A 17,578-nucleotide genomic window follows, 5' to 3' on the forward strand; every position below is an offset into this window, starting at 1 on the left:
CACTGGAATAAAAGGCCCAGGGAGAGTATGGAATCTCCTTCACTGGAGATTTTTAAGAGCAGGTTAGACAAACACCTGTCAGGGATGGTCCCCACAAGTGCAGAGGACTGGACTAGATCCAGTGTTCTCAACTTTTTTCTTTCTGGGGACAGAAGGGACGCGAGGGGTGATAATGGGCCATTTCACCTTGAACAATCCCTTGAAATATGTTAACTACTTATACTAAACAATCTGTTCCAGCTTGTATTTAGCTGTGTCACTCTGATTAAGTTTCCCAGACCTGAGGAAGAGCCGTGTGTAGCTGAAAAGCTTGTCTCTCTCAGCAACAGAACTTGGTCCTATAAAAGATATTACCTCACCCACCTTGGCCTTGTCATTACAAAGTTTTGTCAGCAAAAGTTATTCCACTTTAACTTAAGCACTTTAATTAAAACCGCTATTGTATGTCCACACTAGCTCCTTGTCCCGGCAGAGTGCATCAACACTGGCCCCAGACCCCTGGCTGAGAACCACTGGACTAGATGACCTCTCAAGGTCCCTTCCAGTCCTATGATTCTATGATTTATCATATCAGCTGAAGAAAATAATGTGCTCATCAATTAAGAGTGCAGGTTCCCATCCTGCATTTAATCCAAACTTACCCACTTTCTGGGGTTTAGCTTTATGACATTTGAGTTTCCAATAAATCTCAGCCTAAACTTTCTCCCTAGACTGTTGCTAAAGTTTCTCTAGGGACACTTCTCTGTTCTAGATTCTGTGTCCTCAGACTCAGCAGCACTTCCCTTCTTTTCATAGCCTTATTGAGCCACACCTACCACGGTGAGTTAGCAACAGTCAGCATCTCCTGGCACCTTTCCAACACCTGCTAACAGTTGGTCAACAAATGAACCCAGCCACTCTGAACTTTTAGGGTCAAACACAATATCAGATACTTGTCAAAGTAATAGACTACAAACTCCTTACAAGATTGCTTAGTAAATGCCACCTAGTTTGTTTCATATTAAAACCTAGCAACCAGCCAAACTTACATGGAGAATATTTAATTTAGTATAAACAAACTCAAAAAGATTCAGGGAAGTACATCCCTGTATTCAGTGCTCTCATAGTGATTGCATACTGTCATAACTTAATTCATTTAGTGTACAGACCAAAACTTGGCAATTTTTCCTTTACATGAACAAGATTCCCCACATTTTTTTCAACAGAAAAGAAAAGTACAACATGAACCAGAATCTGTGCATCTGGAGTTTCAGGTATACAGTAATGACACAGCCTCTATACTTTTAGCAGCAAACTTTCCACTTGTTATATAATACAGCATACTTATTATAGGGATCGTATATACTGGCCTTCAACACTGCTTAAAGATAAGAGATACAATCTTCAGCTACCCCCATGCAAAAGGCTTTAGAGTCAAGGTAGCTCAAGGGCATTCCCTACCAACACAAACATTAAGACGCCGGGAAATCAGATAAACACATACATCCACAGCAGCTTCAATTCACCTACCTTACCCATCACCAGCCTTTACCACCATAAATCCCTTAGGCACACATTTAATTCCAACCACAGCCAGGAGCGCCAGCAGCCTTTTTGGCGCCCTAGGAGGCGGAAGGTCCTGCCCCCAAAATGGGGCCCCCCAACAGAGGCAGCAGAAGGTCCCGCCCCCAAAATACTGCCGACAACCACAGCGACCGGATGGTAGGCCTCTGCGGTTGCCGCCCCCCAAATGTCAGCGCCCTAGGCAACTGCTTAGGTCGCCTAATGGGTTGCAACCACCCTGACCACAGCAAGGTTTAGATATATTCCCTAAATCATTACGTAGCTGTAAAGCAGACTGAAACATAAGCTGTAGCTCTCACAGCCTCCAACTGAGCAAGAAGGGGAATTTGACTCCTATGTAGTCTAAAGGTCCAATCCAACAGGAGCAGGATCTATTACTAAGAAACACCTCTTGTACGGCTGGTTGAAAATTCAATCTAAACTATTCTTCAACAGAAAATTAGATTTTCAACTAGCTTTTGTGACCTCACTTCCCATGATGCAATGCAGCCAAGACACACCTCTTCTTTTCACCAATGTGGTACAACATGGGAGAAGAAGCCTGAGCAGGAACCCCATGCTATAGAGAATAGGCCTCTCTATCTCACCTGAACTACAGCTCCCATGAGGCAGTGTAGCCGCAATTCATAATTGAAATATTTCAGTTTTTGATTTTTCCATCAAAAACTTAAAATATTTCAGTGGGGAAAGGTTTCAGAGTGGTAGCCATGCTCATCTGTATCAATAAAAATAACGAGGAGTCCTTGTGGCACCTTAGAGACAAACAAATTTATTTGGGCATAAGCTTTAGTGGGCTATAACCCACTTCACCAGATGCATGGAGTGGAAAATACAGTAAGCAGTATAAATATACAGCACACGAAAAGATGGGAGTTGCCTTACCCAGTAGGAGGTCAGTGCTAACGAGGCCAATTCAATTAGGTTAGATGTGGGAATGGGCAACTCCCATCTTTTCATGTGCTATATATTTATACCTGCTCCTGTATTTTCCACTTCATGCATCTGATGAAGTGGGTTCTAGCCCACAAAAGCTTATGCTCAAATAAATTTGTTCGTCTCTAAGGTGCCACAAGGACTCCTCATTATTTTTTCAGTGGGGAAAAAAATTCTGACTTCTTTCCCTGCTCAGTTAGGGGCAAGATCACCTACCAGTCAGGTTTAAGTCTTATTGTGAGGTCACTAACCTCCACAGTTCTTCTGAAGAACAGGGAAGTAAAGAAGTAATATATCTCCCCTCTCAACAAAAGGAACAATAAAGGGCCAAACCAAACATTTTAAGTGTTGTTCCACAACTGCTGGCAAAAGCTGATCTTACTTAATTGGGGTTAATGGAGGAAGAAGTGAGAGAAAAGAGTGTTTAGAGGCTTCACAGCATCCCAGAGATTCCAATAGTTGGTTCCCTTTGGGAGTAATTTTAGGGAAGCAGAGGCACTGCTGTTGGAGCAGATTCACAGTTATATGCGATTGGCAGAGGAAGGGGAAGAAGAGGCTAAATTTAATTAAATTTTTATTTCATCCCAAATCAAGTTTGGGAGATGGGAAGAGGAGAAGATGGTGATGGTAAGGTAGGGGGTTGGTTTGCTCTCCCAGAAGTGCTTTGCAGGCTGGAAGTATTGCACCACTAAAAACATTCATTCTTTTCTCTCTTCTATCATGTGCCCAGTTTTGTTATTGTGGTACTAGCAGTAGTTTTCCTACATTAGGAAAATTAATTTAAGCAATCTTTCTGGAAAATCTGGCTATTCTGTGGCTGACAGGAAGAGTATACTATTACCAGCAGGGTGGACTTTTTTTTTCCCCCTCTCCTCCTTTGATTTCCTTCCTGCTCTCTCCTAATCCCTAGTTCTTCAGAAATCTTAAGTTTCTTCAGAGCTTTAGGTGACTTTTTTGCTCATTCATTTATCTGTTTGTTCCAGCACTTCCTCTTTGGACCCCTCAACCCTGATAGTGCCTCATCTTTACTCCCTGAAGAGAGTAGTTATCTTCCCAACATTCTCTGTGGTGAAGACTGATTACTTAACTATTTAGCATCTTTGCCATATCCTTCTTGCTTCCTGGCAAGCCAGCAGAACTACTGAGTCTCTTGTAGGTTTCCTGTTTCTTATATATTGAATTATTGCCCAGTTTCCATTATCAAAGAAGGGCCAATTTATCATAGACTCTAGGACTGGAAGGGACCACAAGAGGTCATCTAGTCCAGCCCCTGCACTCGTGGCAGGACTTAGAGTTGTTCATAGAATATCAGGGTTGGAAGGGACCTGAGGAGATCATCTAATCCAACCCTCTGCTCAAAGCAGGACCATTCCCCAGACAGATTTTTGCCCCAGATCCCTAAATAGCCCCCTCAAGGATTGAATTCACAGGTTTAGGCCAATGCGCAAACCACTGAGCCATTCCTCTCTGCAAGTATTATCTAGACCATCCTTAAGTATAAGAAGTCATAACTCTACTAATTACAATGGAACTGCACGTTCTTACATATGGGGTGAATTTGCATCAGACTGCTCAAAGACCATCTTTGGAGGAATTATCCAGGAGCTTGCCAAGACAGCCATTTCTCATTGTGATAAGTCATATCTGCAACTTGGGCTGCTTGCCCTTCAAAAAGGAGTTGCGAAATTCATCTTGCATTTTAATGATTAAAAACTGTGCTTAAACACGTTCAGCAAGGTGCAGTGCAGAGCTATTTTACAAAAAGATAGCACTGCAATGAGAATTGTGCCAAAATTCTCTCATTCATAAGTGAATCCAGTGACTTTGGGCTTGTCCACAGGAAGACTTAGTACACGGCAAGCTAGGGTGAAAATCTACAACACACTAGCCTGAAGCAGTAGTAGGTCAAAGAGCACTAGGGAACCTTTGGTGCATGATAGCAGGATCCACATGCCCTGTTAGTGCATGGCTAGCTAGTACACTGTAGATTTACCCCTCCTCCCGCCGCTTGCCACACATTAACTTGCCATATGGACAAGCCCTTAAAAGTCCTTTGGGAGCTCCCATTTGAGAGCCAAGTTTCTAGTATTTCACAATTGGAAAAGCCATGTTTGATATTAAAAGCTGTTTATCCACCTGTGGGCTCACACACTTCATCTGCTGGTGGAAAGACTATGTATGCGCAGATATGTACAGATGCACAACTGTAAAAGACAACAATATCATCCATTCTCAACTTCTAAATAAGCCTTGTATCACCTCTTGGGTACCGCACCATCCTGCTGCCGAATGGTGATCTGACATACCTATACTATAGGCAATAGAAAACTCAGAATGTCAGAGCAGGATACCCTATCTTCCAACCGTTTGGGGCCAGACCTATGACGTTTGGAAGGTCCACGGCTCACGTGCGCATTTCTTCAGGGAGATGACAAATAGGGGAATTAAAAGAGAAATAGCCACCAATTCCCTTCAGTAGAGGTTTGCAGCACTCAGATCTATATTTTGAAGGGCAAACATTTATAGAATGTCTTCATTTTGGACTACAACTATAATACAATGAAGAGTCCTTGGCACAGAAGCAGCAGCCTTATTCAACCATCTTGCCAAGACTACCAAGCGCCAGTTGAAGGGCGGCCCTGCTTTATTGTTGCATCATAATTTCCACTTTTTTATTTCTATATTGTGTTTGCAGATTATAAATAGCAATATTATGTCTGATACATATAATTAGTTTGCAAATAATAGAACCAGAAGACAGAGAAATGTAGTATTTAGGTAGAATCGCTCATAACCAATTTCCTTTTTAACATAGTAATTGTAGAATAATGCTGAGGGATCCTTCCTGCTAAGCACTACTGTGAAATAAATGAGCATTCTTCTAGAATTACCATAACTGCTGAAGCTTCAATTAGAGATCCCATAACCTTTGTTAGCCCGAGTAAATTACCCATATAACCTGCAGGCAAGAATGAAGATTTTAAAATAAATAAGTCTAACGCAGAAGAAGCAATGAGATGCCACTCACCAAATAATAAAAATGCATTATTACAACGTTAAGTCTGGTACCAAATGTCAGTCATTTGGGCGGATAATAATACAAGCTACTTCAGGCAGTTTATATAGTTATCTGACGAGGCACCAACAACTGGCAATCTAGACCTTTAAAAAGAAAACAGAAAGTGTTGAAAGTAGTTTCAGGTACAACACCTGTCCAGAAAAGTCAGTTTCTTTTTGGTTTTGCTGCCATGTTGTTTTCATCTTTCCCCTGTTGCTAGATGAAAGGCTCGTAAAAAGCCAGTTAAATAGACTATAGTGAAACCAGCTGTAGAGAAGTGTTGTAAAATGGACTCAGTAAAACTGAAAAGAGGTTTCTACTCTTTCAATGATAGTAATCTTAAGTGTTGCCATTTTTAAAAATGGCATGTTAATCAGGGCTTAAATTCTCAAAGTATTTCCTGGCACTGCCAGGGCTTCAGCCCCACGGGGTGCTGCTGGAGCTCCCCTGGGTCTGAAAATATTTACCAGAGCACCGCTCCACATGACTCTGGGTGAATTTAAGCCCTGCTGTTAATAAATTTTAAAAGAAGTTTGATATTTAATTAACTTTAAATTCCACAAAACAAACAGTAGTATGACACACATTGGTGTTGACACAATTGCTGGTTATAACTGGCTGAAAAGTGCATATGGCATGCCCCCACATAAACAGCGCTATGTCAACAGCAGAGCTTCTCCTGGCCTTGGCTACACTGGCACTTTACAGCGCTGCAACTTTCGCGCTCAGGGGTGTGAAAAAACACCCCCCTGAGCGCTGCAAGATACAGCGCTGTAAAGCCTCTGCATAATCAGTGCGGCTCCCAGCGCTGCAAGCTACACCCCTAGAGGATGTGGTTTACGTGCAGCGCTGGGAGAACTCTCTCCCAGCGCTGGCGCTCCGACCACACTCACACTTCAAAGCGCTGACGCTGCAGCACTTTGAAATTTCAAGTGTAGCCATACCTCCTGTTGACATAATCTACCTTCCTGAGAGGTAGTAGCTAACTCCACTGACAGGAGAAGGTCTTCCCTCTGCATACTAGTATCTTCACTAAAGCACTGCAGCTGTGCCACTGTACACAAAGACAAGCTCTTAATCAGAGTCTCACAGCTAAATACACAATGGAACAGACTGTTTAGCATAAGTAGCATAAAGTGAATTGGCCCGTTAGCACGCCTCCAAGTCATTCCAAAAGAGAAGCATGGGAGCTTAAATTCATAACTTTGCTACATACTAAAAATCAGGGACTGAATAAGCAATGGTCTCAAGTTGCAGTGGGGGAGGCTTAGGTTGGATATTAGAAAATACTTCTACTAGGAGGGTGCATAGGCAGCGAGTTATATGGGCCCATGGTGCCCGTGCTCCACCAATATTTAGGAACATGGGCCTGGCTCCACCAATGTTTGGGCTTACTGTGCTTTGGGGGGCCTTGCTCTTTAGGGGAATGCAGGTCCAAGGCGGACTGGTGAGTTAGTGGGGGGCCTAGCGCCGGCAGCAGCAAGTGACCTGCCCCAGCCCGTCCTACTCCACTCCACCCCGCTGGCTCTTGGTGTTGCTCGGGGAAGCGGGTGGAAGCCTGAAAGAAGTGGGGCAGGGGCTTGGAGAAAGGGGTGGAATGGGGACAGGGAAGGGGCATAGCAGGGCTGGGGCCAGGTTGCTTACTGCTGCCGGCACCAGGCCCTCCACTAACCCCCCAGGCTGTCCTGTACTCTGCGTCCCCCTGAAGTGCGGGGCCTTCCAAAGCATGGGGCGGTTGCCCCAGTTTGTCCTATGGATGGGATGGCTCTGCCAGGACCCCGTGCCCCCTGAAGTGTGGGGTCCCCCAAATTGTGGGGTATGGGGTGGTTGCACCTGTCCGTCCTATGGATAGGATGGCTCTGCTTGGGCCCATTCTGGGCACCACCAAAAATCATACAAACGTGGCACCCATGGGAGGGTGGTGAAGCACTGGAATGGGTTACCTAGGGAGGTAGTGGAATCTCTTTCCTTAGAGGTTTTTAAGGTCAGGCTTGACAAAGCCCTGGCTGCGATGATTTAGTTGGGATTGGTCCTGCTTTGAGCAGGGGGTTGGACTAGATGACCTCCTGAGGTCCTTTCCAAACCTGATATTCTATGAACAGAGACACTGGATTTAATGATTTATTACAACAATCTGTAACTGACTAAGAAACCCCAGAGCTCCTTCCCCAGCCCTCTTCCTTGCCTCCCTATGACTGGAGTGGTGTTAACGGGCCATTTCACCTTGAACAGTCCCTTGAAATATGTTAACGACTTACACTAAACAATCTGTTCCAGCTTGTATTTAGCTGTGTCACTCTGATTAAGTTTCCCAGACCTGAGGAAGAGCTGTGTGTAGCTGAAAAGCTTATCTCTCTCACCAACAGAACTTGGTCCTATAAAAGATATTACCTCGCCCACCTTGGCCTTGTCTACATTACAAAGTTTTGTTGGCAAAAGTTATTCCGCTTTAACTAAAGCACTTTAATTAAAACCGCTATTGTACGTCCACACTAGCTCCTTGTCCCGGCACAGTGCATCAATACTGGCCACAGGGTGCTTTGGGAAGGGTTTGCAATGCCTCGTGGGGCAGGTACAACATCACATGATGCAGTTTTCTCAATCCCATCATTTCAGCGGCATCCTAGTAGATTGTCAGCCGTCTTTTCCCTGAAGTGGCGGGAGAGTGGGGGTAAGGGGAGGAGAGTAGTATGTCTGGGGCAGGAGGAGACAGCAGGCTGACTAACCTATCCTGAGACAGAGGAAGGTCAGCCCCCAGCTCTGCTCCACACAGCAGTCTCTCCTGAAGCAGCCCACTCTTTGCCTGCCTGCCTATGGTTCTGTGATTCCCTCTGAGTTCTCCCACAGCTGCCAGGAACAGCTCTCTGAGCTCTCAGTGCTGACACATGTCAAAGCAGCACAGCATTCCCCCCACACACCCCCATGAAAGACTTAACTCCAGAGGCTTGGAAGGCACAGGAGGGCATTACTTGGAAAAGTGCACCTTGCTATTCCTGGAAAACAGTGAAGGCAGGGGCAGCAGGTGAATGAGCCACTGAGGGAGGCTACCCCTAGACCCTCCTCCTCCTTCCCCCATCCCCCACCAGAGCCCAGCACATGCACACACACCCAATGGCCACTGGACCCCTGCACACTCCCAGCCCCAGACCGCCAGGCAGACAGAGCGGTCCCAGCGCCCACAGGCCCGGAGCACTGGGTGGGCAGCGCGACATGGCTCCAGTACCAGCCCCCCAAGCCTTGCAAGCACCAGCCCCAGCCTGCCTGCCCTAGCCTCTCCACCACAGAGGAGTGAGAAGGGAACTGGAAGCAAGCAGGAAGGTGTTTGAGGGTGGAGAGTGAGCAGGGCCACACCAGGCTGTTTAGGGAGGCACAGCAGCCTCTCCAGTATTATGATACTCGCAACCCATGAGTGAAGGAGTCACAGCCCTACCCTCGTACATCCAGCAATATCCCCCTCAAGTCACTTGTGCTGCCAGAGGTGCCACCCACCTCACTCCTTCAGACGGGAGAGCTAGATTACACCCAATCCCTGTGTGGAGGGAAAATCAACTTCCTACACTTCCCTCTCTAACACATCCATGCAGAGGGATGCATAATTCAGCCCTCAATACACATGTAACAATGACATGTGGTGATTCTTGTTTTGGAGAACAAGACGGCTTGCTGCCCCCAAAGGCAGATATTTACCACCTGGGTCAATAGATCTTGATATTCAGCTCAACATCTACTACTTATTCCATGCTGCATCATTGCTTATTCTCTATTTTTAATAATAAGGGGGCAAGTGATGGATAAACAACAAAAGATTCTTAAGATAGGCTTGTATTTGAACCTACTTAGTTAAAAAAGATATAGGTTCCAATATAAGCATACGGATGGCTGTCAATGTTTCCAATCCTCTGTGGTCTGGATATTGGGTTGGAAACCTCTTAAGAATATGCTCTTGCAAGGCTGCCAATGATCCTGGGCTCCATTCAGGTTACAAATATCAAAAACAGCTTTTCTTGTAGTTCTTTTTCCTCGCAAGTGAAGAAATACAGTGCTTTTAAATTAATAGCCTTGTTCTATTAAGTATTTTTTTTGTAACAGGTTACCACTCCCAGTGAATGACTGGGATAAGACTATGAAGAATTCAAAGTTCTAAGAAATCAGAGTGTGTAACAAGGCAAGGGAATGCTCAAGAAAGAAGACAAGGAGTATTTTTGAACATCTCCCAAAACATGATGCTCAGAAAGGTATGTTATACCCAATCCAGTAAGGCCCTCGACCACTATAAACTTGCACCTAATAGCTATTGCATATAGTTCCTAACTTCTGCATTCTTAAACTCTTTTTCTCAAAGGAAACTCCACAGGAACATGAAGTTGGAGGCAGATTTCATCATGATTCTGAGCCTTAAACGGAACCCAACTAGTTATAGTGTTGAGGAATAGCATTTAGACCAGGGGTCGGCAACCTTTCAGAAGTGGTGTGCCGAGTCTTCATTTATTCCCTGTAATTTAAGGTTTTGCGTGCCAGTCATATATTTTAACGTTTTTAGAAGGTCTCTTTCTATAAGTCTATAATATATAATTAAGCTATTGTTGTATGTAAAGTAAATAAGGTTTGTAAAATGTTTAAGATGCTTCATTTAAAATTAAATTAAAATGCAGAGCTCCCTGGACCGGTGGCCAGGACCCAGGCAGTGTGAGTGCCACTGAAAATCAGCTCGTGTACCGCCTTCAGCACACATACCATAGGTTGCCTAACCCTGATTTAGACTGTAAGCTCTTTTGGGCAGGAATCGCATTGTTCTGTGTTTTTATAGCACCTAACACAATGGAGTCTGATCCATGATTGAAGCTTCTTAGTGCTATGATAATGCAAACAATTTGATTTGTTCGGGATGATTTTGTAAATCAGTGGAGGATTCACAAACAGAATTAAGATGAAAGATTATGATTTACCATTGTGAAGACTCAAAATTTACTTGGATTTTCAGATGAGATTTTGTATATGAAACCACACACTCTGAGACCCACAAAAATCCATCCACACTATATACACAAATATCTGTAGTATGTGTATATCACACAAACACGAAAACAACATAGTGAGAAAACAAAACTTCCTGACTAGATCAAATTTGACCCAAATTTAAGTTCGTTAAAACAAGCTATACAAGAGCTTAAGAACTATATATTATGTTTCCAAAACATGTTTTTTAAAAAAAACAAGCTTCTACTGGAATATTTTTAAACACACACTTTCCTGCTGTGATTGGGATCTAAACATTAGTTCACTGTGCTAGAGAAGGAGCACATTAAAAAGTGAAATGAATTAAAACCAAGCTACGACCAAAATGAAATCAAACTACATTTTACATTTCACTTAGTTTGAACAAATATACAACAAAGAAAACAGTGAAAAGCTGCCTAGAGCTACAGTTCTAATAATTTAAGATAGTATTTGAAACATAGGGACTTTCTTTGTAAGCATTTTTTCCCAAATATACAGGCATCAATCTATAGAGAAATTAGAGACACAGACGACTAAATTTTAACCCCTCCCCCTTTATTTTCCTTTGCATTTCATGAGGAGTTGGCCAGAAATCCGAACAACATGGACAGGAGAAAGGGCGAGATTAATTAACTCGGTATTAAACCAGTTCTTAGAGCCCCTGAGAGGAAGCAACACACTCAGTCTCCGTTATTGTATGCAACAGCTGATATGCGGATTGTCGCTGCAGGCGGGACACCGGGCTGCCCTGCTTCAGAGCACACAGAGAGTGCAATACAAACAGCACTTTCAAAAGCAGCAACAACTTTTCCTTTAGATTCAGAGCAAAGGGGTTTGGTGGAGAAAATTAAAGGCTCTTCCGCAAAACACTGATACCTAGGAGTGGGAAGGAAAATCTCTTCAGTTAGAGTCTTCTCTTTCAGCCACCCTCACTCGCCTAATAGTCAAATGGGTGAGGGGTTAAAACTGTGTTAGAAACATTATGCGTTTCTTGTTTTAAATGGCACCCGAAGGTAACTGCACAAATGCTGCACTTGGCTGTCCGAGCTGTTAGTGCACTGATCTCATACAAGTGACGAGTTACGGACGGCAGGCCCATACAAGAATCCGGCTGGCTGCAGAGGTGAGTGGGCTGCAGGTAAAACCGAGAGGCATGCAAGCAAGCCCATGCGTGCGCGGAAGGAGCTAGGAGCCCGGCGCCAGCGCTCCCACGCTGCAGCGCGGTCCTCCACCCCCCCAGCCAGACCAGGCGCCCCCCTCACGCCAGGGCTGGCTGCACTTCAAAGCAAAAAGGCTCCTCACCTGCGCTGCGGGACACCAGCGTCCTCCTCTGCCTCCCGCCAGCACCAGGGAGCGGGGCACGGCGCGCTAGTCCAGGCTGCGGAGGGTGCAGGGCGCGGGGCCCCTCTGGATGGCAAGGGCAGCAAAGTGCCGCCGCAGCTGCTCCGAGTCTGGACAGGGGCTGAGTCTGCAAGCGGCGGCGGCTGCTCCGGGAGGAGGCGGAGGCTGTTGCTCTGATCGGCTGCCGGGGGGGGGCGTGGAGCTCTTCACCCGCCCGACGCTCCTTACAGCCAGCCGGCGGGAGCTGGGACGGCAGCCCCCCGCCTGCAAGGGGGCCCTTTCCCCCACCTAGCCACTCGCGCTTTAGTATTCACTCCCCCAGGTCGTTCCCTTTTCCCTTCCACCGAACCCGTCCCCGTCTTTCCCCCTTCAATTTGCTCCTCTCCTTTTGCCGGTTGTCACCTCCCCCCTTTTCTTTGTGGAGTTCCCCATCCCTGTGCAGCCAGAGGAGTTGGTCCCCTCCCCTACTGAGTTCTCCTTCCCCCACTATTTTGACTGGCTCCAGTTGTGTTTGCTCCCTCCCGGCCCCACTGTAGTGGAGAAGAGCCTTAGCTCCCTCTCCCCGCCCCCATGGCACACCCTCACCCAGACAGGGCTGAAGCTGCTGCTTTTATGGTGGTGGGAGGTTAAGAAGGAACAAAATAAGGGAGCAATCACCATTGCTGCCCCCCTCAGGTCTCTGCCCCATCCCTGTGATCCCAAGTGCCTTCATAACACCAATAGCAGGTACAAAAAGCTGGTCTCCCACATCACCTTGCTGCCACAAGGCTGCAAGGACTCTGCCCTCCTTCAGATGTCCTTTCTGCTGAGAGGACACCCTCCAGCTACCAGCAATGGCACCTGGTAGTGATGGGGCCTACAGGGGTGGTTCATGGTGCTCATCAAGGGTCTCGTGTTATTTGTTGGGGAAGGCTCTTTGCTTCCCCCGTCAAGCACCAAGGCATGTCCAAAGGCAGTCGCCCTTGGCCCAGCAAGGAGGGGTACTGGGCCTTCCTGGGCTTCAGGACAGCAGCAGCACCACCACTGTTGGCAACCTTTCTCATCCAGCTCCCCTCCTCCATCTAAAGCTGACATCTGCCAACTTCCCTTGGGCACCAAGAGTGACCCTTGTCCTGCCTGGCTGAGCAGGTAGACCAGCCACTGACAGTCATCTGTCAGGGTCCTTGAGGGGTGCATGTGATGATGGGCAAGGGAGAGGTCCCCCCTTAAAGGAAGGCCATCCTCCCCCTTGTCATGTTCTCTTTAGCCCCCATCCTGTCATCCTTACCTGCCAAGCCTTCCCCTGCTAGCCCACCCTTTGTTATCACCAGTGAGGGCTGGCTGCTAGTCTCAAAAAGTAAGTGTGATAAACGTAACTCACAGCCCAGCTCCTTCCATCCTTTCAAGGAGAGGCCACTGCTGTGCTTGCTTCCATGCCCCCCAAGAAGGTCCAAGACTGGGAGCTGTAGGGTGAGTGTCCTCAAGTATCAGGTACTCTCCTGTGTTTGGGCAGAGGGTATCTGATCCTCCTGCTGGAGACTCATACCGCTCCGGAAACCAGCTGGTGCACAGGAGGTTGTTCCTTCCTGGTGTCACCCAAATGGGAGCACACCTTGAGTATGGTGCGTGGGACTGTGTAGACCCCATAGCCCTCACCTAATGCGTGGTACTGTTCACCCTGCAGGTTCCCCACTGTTTGCTCCAGAAAGCAAAGGCTGCACTGCCCACTGCCTCTCTTACTTCTCTCCATTTGTGTAAAGGAGCATCTGGTTCACCCAGTGCCCTGATGATGAATGTGCTAGAAGAAATAGACCACATGCTTCCCTCCCAAATTCAGCCTGAATTTGTTGTTCACAGAGGAACATAAGTACACTTATAACAGCCTCCATTTAAAAAAAAAACATAAGTCATTGTTCTAACTAAACCAAGCACTAGCTGTCATTGCAAGCAAGAAAGCCTTAAAAGCTAAACGTGCTGAAAGTTAAATTGCATTATGTATCACTTAGAAAGCATTTTACACGAAACACCTGCCTACATTGAAACCTGCATAAACAATCACATCCACTTTGTAGTTTCTCCCAGGTTTCCAGGAAAATATTCTTTAATCCCATGTTAAAGGACATCTCCTTGGGTGGTCACTAAGGACTTTTACTTGAACATTTTAAATTCTGGATTTAAATTGAATCTAGTCTTTGTCTTGCAGATTTTGCCACTAGCTAATTCTGTTTTATCCATGCTAATAATGTAACCCTCACCCCTTTCTCTAATGGATGGAGGTTCAGTTCTGACATGAACACAAGTGACCGTACATAGCACACTTTATGCAGCTCACTGCTGTACTGTCCACAGCTGCTGCTAAACAGAAATGGTCATTTATTATTAAACTATGGTAATTTTGTGGTCTCCTCTTGGCTCCAAATTGAAGCCATTACACTCATTTTGCTTGTGAATGTGAAAGTGCTTCTTTGGAGATGATGATTTAGGGTATGTCTACACTACGGGATTATTCCAATTTTACATAAACCGGTTTTGTAAAACAGATTGTATAAAGTCGAGTGCACGCGGCCACTCTAAGCACAATAATTCGGTGGTGTGCCTCCATGTACTGAGGCTAGCGTGGATTCCCGGAGCGTTGCACTGTGGGTAGCTATCCCGTAGCTATCCTATAGTTCCAGCAGTCTCCCCCTGCCCATTGGAATTCTGGGTTGAGATCCCAATGCATGATGGTGCAAAAACAGTGTCGCGGGTGATTCTGGGTAAATGTCATCACGCATTCCTTCCTCCGTGAAAGCAACGGCAGACAATCATTTCGCACCCTTTTTCCCTGGATTGCACTGGCAGACGCCATAGCATGGCAACCATGAAGCCCGTTTTGCCTTTTGTCACTGTCACCGTATGTGTACTGGATGCTGCTGACAGAGGCGGTACTGCAGTGCTACATAGCAGCATTCATTTGCCATTGCAAGGTAACAGAGATGGTTACCAGTTGTTCTGTACCATTGTAAATTGGTGATGAGATGATGGTTATCAGTCGTTCTGTACTGTCTGCTGCTGTCATGGGTGTTCCTGGCTGGCCTGTGATGCAGTAGGGACTGTCTGTGTGGGGAGTGGGAGAGCAGGGGAGGACTTTAGGAGATGGACGATGCCAGAGCCTGTAACCTGAGCTAGGTAAGGGAGGGGAAAGGTCAACACCTTTGCCCGGGAAGGGGACAAAGGAAGGGAGTGGCAGGAGGGAAGCAGTTTGAGTTTGGGCTTGGGGCTGTGTGGGCGGAATTCAGGGTATCCTAGCTAGGATCCAAGCACCCTGAAAGCCCAGAAGGACTCGAGGGAGGGGTCCTGACTGTGCCTGCAAGCTCTGCTGTAACCTGTGTTCCTGTTGTCCAATAAACCTTCTGTTTTACTGACTGGCTGAGAGTCACTGTGGGTCCCAGGAAGAGGGGTGCAGGGCCGGACTCCCCCACACTCCGTGACAACTGGTGGCAGCGGTGGGATATACTGCACCCCGTGGACGGCGCTTCCTGCAGTAAGTGACTGGGGAGCAGTAAAACGAAGGGGTGGTTAACCCCTGGGAGTGTGTGCCCAGTGAGAAGGACTTTGCAGTAACAGGGTCCCCCGGGGGATTGCAGCGAGCGGTCCCAGGGGCGGAGGAGTCTGCAGCTCGACCCTGGCAGAGAGGTGGTGACCTCAAGAAGGGCTGGTGCACTAGGGGTCCCCCTGGAAACCGTGGGGAGCGGCGAGCACCCCGGCCTGTGAGTGGCCAGCAGGAAGATGTATGCCAAGCGGCGCAAGTGTGACCTGGTGGAGCTGTGCAAGCAGAGGGGGCTGCACCCAGGGAGACGCACCAAGGACCAGCTGATTGCCCAGCTGGAGGAGGGAGACCGCATGAATGAACGGAGCCCTGTCGCTGAGGGAAGCAGCCGAGCAGATGCAGCGCAGGCACCAGTGTCTGTCCCCGCTGGGAGTGGTCAGCCGGCGGACGAGGGCTTCCCGAGACCCCCCCTTCCTAGGCGTAGAGGAAGGGCGGGGAGGAGCCCAGTGTATACCGAGGGCACCGTGACACCCCCGGCCAGCAGGGGATCTGCCCGGCGAAGCCCACCCCCCAGCAGGGGATCCTCCCGGCAACGCTCGGCATCCGTGGAGCGGATGCGGCTGGAATATGAAAGGGAGCTGAGACGGGAGGAGCTCGAGTTAAAGAGGCGAGAGCTGGAGGAGAAGGCGAAACAGCGTGAACATGAGGAGAACCAGCGCCAGCGTGAGCAGGAGAAGAAGAAGAACCAGCGTAAACATGAGCGGGAGGAGAAGGAGAAACAGCGTAAACATGAGCTGGACCTGGCCCAGCTGAGGAGCAGTAAGGCCCCAGCTGCGGTGAGTGAGGGGGGACCCAAGCCTACAAAGAGCTTTGATAAGCACTTGCTGCCCCGGCGTAAGGAGGGGGAGGACATAGATACCTTCCTGACGGCCTTTGAGAATGCCTGCGAGCTGCACAGGGTTGACCCTGCAGACAGGATCGCAGTTCTCACCCCCTTACTGGACTCCACAGCCGTGGAGGTGTACAGCCGACTAAAAGGGGCGGAGGCAGGGGACTACGAACTGTTCAAACAGGCCCTACTCCGCGAGTTTGGGCTGACTCCTGAGATGTACCGGAAAAAGTTCCGGAGCCAGCGTAAAACCCGTGAGGTTACATACCTACAACTGGTCAACCGGGCGCAGGGGTATGCCCGCAAGTGGACAGCTGGGGCCCAAACTAAAGAGGACCTGCTTAACCTATTCATACTGGAGCACCTGTACGAGCAGTGCCCATCCGACCTGAGGCTGTGGTTGATGGACCAAAAGCCGGAGAACCCGCAGCATGCAGGCCAGCTGGCCGACCAATTTGTGAACAGTCGGGCAGGGGATGGCAGGGAGGAGTCTCGAAGGAGCAGGCCTGCCTCAACGCAGAGAGAGAGTCAACATGGGACCTCCCAAAGGGGGCCTATGGAGAACCCCCCCAAAAGGGGAACATCCAGCTGCAGGTCCCTCCAACCCACTCAAGGGGACCCACGAGATATGGGCTGCTATCGCTGTGGCCAACGAGGTCACATACGGGCCCAGTGCCCCAAGCTCAGGGACAGACCAAGCAGACCCAACCCGCAGAGGGTGGACTGGGTAAAAACCCAATCGGAGGAGGGGCTACATTCCCAGGAAAGGGGGGTTGGCAACATACCACCTATGGATGCTCCCGGTTCCGGGTTTTTGGTTTACCGGGTGGGCGCGGGGCTGCCCCTCCGGAAAGAGTGCATTGTTTCCCTGGAAGTGGATGGGAGGAAGGTCACTGGGTACTGGGACACGGGCGCAGAGGTAACGCTGGCCCGGCCCGAGGTGGTGGCCTCAGATCGGATGGTGCCCGACACCTACCTGACCCTAATGGGCGTGGGCGGGACCCCATTCAAGGTACCCGTGGCAAGGGTACACCTGAAATGGGGGGCCAAGGAGGGCCCCAAGGATGTGGGGGTACACCAATATTTGCCCACTGACGTGTTAATGGGAGGGGACCTTAAGAACTGGCCTACTAACACCCAGAGTGCCCTGGTCGTGACTCGTAGTCAGAGTCGGCAAATGGCACTGCACCCCGAAAACGGGGAAGGTACTCGACCTGAGGTGCAGGACCCTAACTCAGGGAGCGGGAAACGCCCAGGGGCACGGTGCAGAGAGGCTGCGGCCTCAGAC

General features: G+C 48.2%; 1 protein-coding gene across 3 annotated transcripts in view; it reads right to left on the reverse strand.

Annotated features, from left to right (window-relative positions):
* HTR1F (5-hydroxytryptamine receptor 1F) overlaps positions 1 to 11,993 on the reverse strand; it is a 214,457-nt gene extending 202,464 nt beyond the window's left edge. For all 3 annotated transcript variants that reach the window (XM_050960581.1, XM_050960598.1, XM_050960572.1), the window contains exon 1: positions 11,855 to 11,993. The gene's annotated coding sequence lies outside the window, so the exon portion shown is untranslated. The remainder of the gene's footprint in view (positions 1 to 11,854) is intronic.
* Between the last annotated feature and the right edge of the window lie 5,585 nt (positions 11,994 to 17,578).

The sequence above is a fragment of the Gopherus flavomarginatus genome, chromosome 1 (assembly GCF_025201925.1).
Source record: "Gopherus flavomarginatus isolate rGopFla2 chromosome 1, rGopFla2.mat.asm, whole genome shotgun sequence".
In the NCBI taxonomy this organism is placed as follows: domain Eukaryota; kingdom Metazoa; phylum Chordata; order Testudines; family Testudinidae; genus Gopherus; species Gopherus flavomarginatus.